The 5,272-nt window shown below is 41.7% G+C and overlaps 1 long non-coding RNA gene across 1 annotated transcript; it reads left to right on the top strand.

Annotated features, from left to right (window-relative positions):
- Positions 1–2,731: 2,731 nt before the first annotated feature.
- On the top strand, positions 2,732–5,022 carry LOC139791990 (uncharacterized). Its single transcript, XR_011724114.1, has 3 exons — positions 2,732–2,799; positions 3,449–3,556; positions 4,734–5,022. It is a non-coding gene; the product is annotated as an uncharacterized lncRNA (long non-coding RNA).
- Positions 5,023–5,272: the final 250 nt, after the last annotated feature.

Genomic DNA, 5,272 nt, shown 5'->3' with positions numbered 1-5,272 from the left:
TACACTCAGTGACTGCAAGGTAAACTTTGAATTGCATTCCCAGCACAGCTTTAGTCTCATTTTCCAAAAAATCTGGACATTAAAATTATTAATACCCAGGAAAGCAAACAGTACAGCAGGACCTCTGTGGTTTTACACAGCAAATATTCCAAAGGTGAAATGTTTGCTGGATACCAAGGCTTAAAATTGTCCCCACTCCCAGATGTTTCCCACATCTTCCCTCTCCAGAAGGATGTTCAGAATTCATCCACATGGCACTTTGATCATGGGACACATTTCTCACTCAAAAGGGTTTCCATTCCCAAATGACTAAGTAGCTCTTGAAAATACCATGTGTGCTCCTCAGGGGCTTGCATCCCTTTGGAATAAAACGTGACTATTAAGCCTCTGTCATCCTAATTGAATTTGTCAGGTGGAAATCATGTTAGCAAAACCTAATTTTTCTTGTGGGTGTTGTGAGCAGAAAATAATTTTTAAAAAAACGTTGAAATATCCTATGGCACTGGTAGGGCTTCTAACATTATTTCTTATTGCAGTTTCATGAGAAATTGAGGAAAAATTGGTCTTTGTGAAATTATTACAGACTGATAATAGTGCCACTCTACAGCATTCCCAAGGAGTAGTTATCTGGAGTAATGCAAGTGTACCTCACATAAATTCTATAGGGTTCTGTTCTGCATTTGAGACTCTTTTAATAACCAGGATGGTGAAAATGCTCATTAAATGCATGTACATGTGTTTTACCTTGATAAAGCAAAGTAAGCTGAGAGAAAACCTTCTTGAAGGTAGAAGTGTACAAGAAGGCAGATATGGTTTTCTGCTGGGAATTTAAATATATTGAGTGGCTTAGAAACCTAATTAAAACAAAAGACTGCACCTCTTTGAGGTGGTAGTAAAACCTTCTTGTGGGTTTGAGTCTTGACATCCTGCAGTATCCATCAGAAGTCATCATCATTCAGAGCAGATGAACCTCTTCCCAAAGAACAGGAATCATGGTGTGTCAACAAAATATTAATATCTGTGCCAAAGCCAACCAGCTGTGAAAAATCAGTCTTTAGTAAATGGAAAGAAACCAGACCTTTCATGGGGCAACTCCTCCTCAATTAAGCATCAGAGTATCTCAGACAGTCCCAGCCTAAACTCTCTTTTTTGTGATTATTTTAGGGGTCTGTAGTGTGACTAACTCTGTTGCAACCAGCTAACGTCCAGTGAAGTTATTTCCACGTGGTAAAACTAATTTTTCTATTCCATTCTCTGCTTTGGAAAACAAATGAACAAGTCTCTCGTTCTCCAAACTAACCCCAGGTCAGATGTGAGTCCCCTGACAACTCAGGAATTAGAGGAGCTCAGCAAGTAACATCTTGTGAGCCCACTGACTGAGAAATGTCCAAGTGGTAGCAAGATAATTTGACCTGTGAGCACATTTGCATTTCAGGCTGGTCTGTAGCATGTCAGACCGTGGAAGCAAATATTAGAAGTGAGCACAGGATGAAGTTCCACAGTTCTGTACTGAAAGCACTTCAGGATACACTCTAGAAAGCCTCAAGCCATATCAGCTCTGCTGGATACACTCACTGCAGGGAGATTTCTCTGTTCCAAGCCCAGATGATAAAGTGGACCTCATGTCAGCCCTGGTTAAGGTTACCCATCTCTAGAGAACACCCAACATATCATTGCATCCATGTCTTCTCTGGGTTCTGTAGTGTATTCCTCTGGCCCTAGGAAATAATCATCATTTTTAAAAGCATTAGGTATTTTCTCTTTTAAAAGTGTCTGATATAAAACAGGAAGCCCACAAGGCAAATGGTTTTATAGGTTTTCTGGGCCCCTCAGTTTAGGAAGGATAGCAAGGTCCTGGAGCAGGTCCAAAGGAGGCAACTGGGCTGGTGAAGGGACTTGAGCACAGATCCTATGAGGAGAGGCTGAGGGAGCTGGGGGTGTTCAGCCTGAAGAAGAGGAGGCTCAGGGGAGACCTCATCACTCTCTCCAACTCCCTGAAAGGAGGTTGAAGCCAGGGGGGGGTTGGGCTCTTTTCCCAGGCAACTCTCAGCAAGACAAGAGGGCACAAGAGGTCTCAAGTTGTGCCAGGGGAGGTTTAGGTTGGACATTAGAAAGAATTTCTTTCTGGAGAGGGTGATCAGACATTGGAATGGGCTGCCCAGGGAAGGGGTGGATTCTCCACCCCTGGAGATATTTCAAAAGAGCCTGGATGTGGCACTCAGTGCCATGGGCTGGGAACTGCAGCGGGAGTGGATCAAGGGTTGGACTTGATGAGCTCTGAGGTCCCTTCCAACCCAGCCAATTCTGTGATTCTAGGATTCTATAGCCTGAAGCTACTGAAATGCATTGCATGTCCCAAAGTGAGACAGGGGGAATATGGTCATTGTAATGACCACAGGGTAGCAGGAACAGACCTGATCAATCAGATTGCCACTGTGACTTTGTGCCAATGAAATCACTAAGGTGAAATTACCTTTGTTGTTTCACTGGGTCCCCCACTGCTGAAGTTTGGTTTTTCACAGGAAAAAGGATGCAGAAATATGTCCTTTCCATGCAGGTGGAAAGATTGTAACCTCATATAGAAAGCTAAAAATTCTTATTTAAAACGATATATATATATATTTATATATATAAAGTATCTCTTGTGTAGATACAGAAGGTAAACCTTAGGATTTGAGCAGTGGAATAGTTGTGCAAAAAGGTGTTTTGCAAAAAAAACGCTCAGAGGGCTGAGCAGCTCCCTGGGAAGCCAGGCTGAGGGATTGGGGTTGTTCAGCCTGGAGAAGAGGAGGCTCCCAGGTGAGCTCAGAGCAACCTTCCAATATCTGAAGGGGCTCCAAGAAAGCTGGGGGAGGGCTTTGGACACGGGGGGGTAGGGAGAGGACAAGGGAAATGGGTTAAAACTTGGAGAGGGGAGATTTAAGACATCAGGAAGAAATTATTTGAGGGTGATGATGCTCTGGCCCAGGTTGCCCAAGGAATATGTGGCTGCTCCATCCCTGGAAATGTTCAAAGCCAGGTTGGATGGGGCTTGGAGCAACCTGGGCTGGTGGAGGTGTCCCTGCCCATGTAGGGGGGTTGGAACTCGATGATCTTTAAGGTCCCTTCCAATCCAAAGCATTCTATGAAAAAAAGGTTTTTTTACAAATTGCTTCAACACCACTTCTGTTCTCCCCAGATACAAGATGTTAAAAAAAAAAAAAGGTAGAAACACCACTGCTTGTCATTGTTTGACACAGCATGGTTTGTTTTTGGCTGGCTGCTAAGCTACAAAGCATTGCTTGCCTTGCATGGTTCAATGGCTTCAAATAAACAGCCAGCAGTTCCTGGCTAACAGGGACTGGAAGTTGAGTAATGTTTGCAAACAGTGACTACTAAAAGGCTCAAACAAGGCTGAACTTTAGAATTCAACTTGATGTTTGTCATTTCTTTCATATTTGCTTTGGAGGAGGGAGTCAACCAAACATTAATGGTGATTAATATACTGAAGTTCTATAATGACAGCTTCACCTTGCAGTTGTATCTACCACAGACCAAATATAGAACAGAATTGGAGGTAAATATTCAGCAAGTCTCCTTCTCAAAGGAATTCTTTGTCTTTTCTGGAGGTATTTACTGATCCCATAGCTATGGCATAAAATTCACACCCTGTGAACCTTTTGGATACTACATTAGAGGTGATTGAATTGCTGGATGTTTTCTCATTCTATGGTTCCATGGTTCCATGGTTATCATTGGCTGAAGTCAGTGGCCATAAGTTTTTCTTTTTGGAAAAATAATAAGTCATAATAATACCAACTCCTACAATAATTTTTACTCAGAGAATAGATAAGAACAAAACAATGGAACTAAAGATTAAGCAGATCCCAAAACATCTCTTGTTCAATCATCAGTAAATCAGACACATTGGACATTCATCAAACCAGTTGTGCCCAGAAGCATCTGCATCATTCACTTTTGAATATTAAACATTAATATTATTGAATATTTGAATATTAATCAGTACTGCAAAGACTCATAACTTGGCTGTGAGTCAAGGAGGGGGCTGGTCAAAACAGGTTTGAGAGTTTCATAACTGAGCAAACCCTTCACATGGCTCATCCTCCCAGCAGTGGCCATTCTCCAGTCTCTGCCTTTCCATTTCCCCCTGGTCTTGGACCATTTCTGGTCCCACCATCTGGTCCCAGCACCCTGTGGGATGCTGAGGGTGCTGTTAGCCAGCAGATGTCAGTGGAGGAGCACTGGGCTGTCAGACACACACAGCAGACTGTCCAGAAGACCAGCTGTGGACCTGCTGGCAAATAAAATGGGTAAAATGTTCTTCTGATCCTACAGAGGTCAAATACAAACACACAGACTAAAAGATCCCAAACTTCAGGACTTTTTTTTTTTGGGTTGGGTTGGTTTTGGGTTTTTTTGTTTTTTTTGGTTTTTTTGGTATTTTTGGTATTTTTATTTATTGTTTTGTCAGCAATAAATTCCAGCTGGGATTGAACTTTCAGACTAACATGTGTCTGGTAAATGATTCAGCAATTTTCTTCTCTAACACACCTTTTGTGGCTATTCTGGAGAAGAAAGAAATTGTAAGAGAGCAGATAGAGCTTTCTCTGCTCACTTTGCATTCTGCTCTTCTTCCTTAGGAAACACAACTTACACTGTGCAAAAAGGCAGGAGTTTAATTAAATGTGTAATGGTGAATGGTGCCCAGTGCTGGTTCCTAACTTCAGTTCCAGCTGAACCTCAAGAGGCCATCCCTTCCACCCAAAAGGGCCATGTGTTGAAAGATTTATCTACAGAGCTGTCCAAGATATAAGAAACTATCAGTACAACCTCAACAACATGAATCTGTGTGATCTTTAGTTAAAGCTTTCACTGAGGTGTTACCAAAACAAATCAGGATGAGATTTTATCTTTGATTTCCCAAAAACCAAAGAGGCACAACTGGCCCCAAAACTGCCTCCAAACTGTGGGCACCAGACTCAGGTTTGATGGGATTTTTATTTTGGTATTGAAGTGCTGTTACGAGAACCACAATGTTTGTTTAAACATCAGAACTTATGAAAAAAACTAACAAAAAAAAATTATGTGACAATTAATAACAAGTAAGAGTCCAAAATAAGAAGCAATAGCAGCTTGGGATTGATTGGATTGAAAATAAAGGTAGAATGTCTCCAAAGATGCTGAAATCTAATCAGAAGAGTGCAGGACATTACAGGTCCTAAAATAAGAGTCTAAATTAAAGTGGATTGCTGGGTTGTTTTCAATCCATTTG

The sequence above is a fragment of the Heliangelus exortis genome, chromosome 2 (assembly GCF_036169615.1).
Source record: "Heliangelus exortis chromosome 2, bHelExo1.hap1, whole genome shotgun sequence".
Classification (NCBI taxonomy): Eukaryota; Metazoa; Chordata; class Aves; order Apodiformes; family Trochilidae; genus Heliangelus; species Heliangelus exortis.
This window is presented reverse-complemented; position numbering and strand designations above follow the sequence as displayed.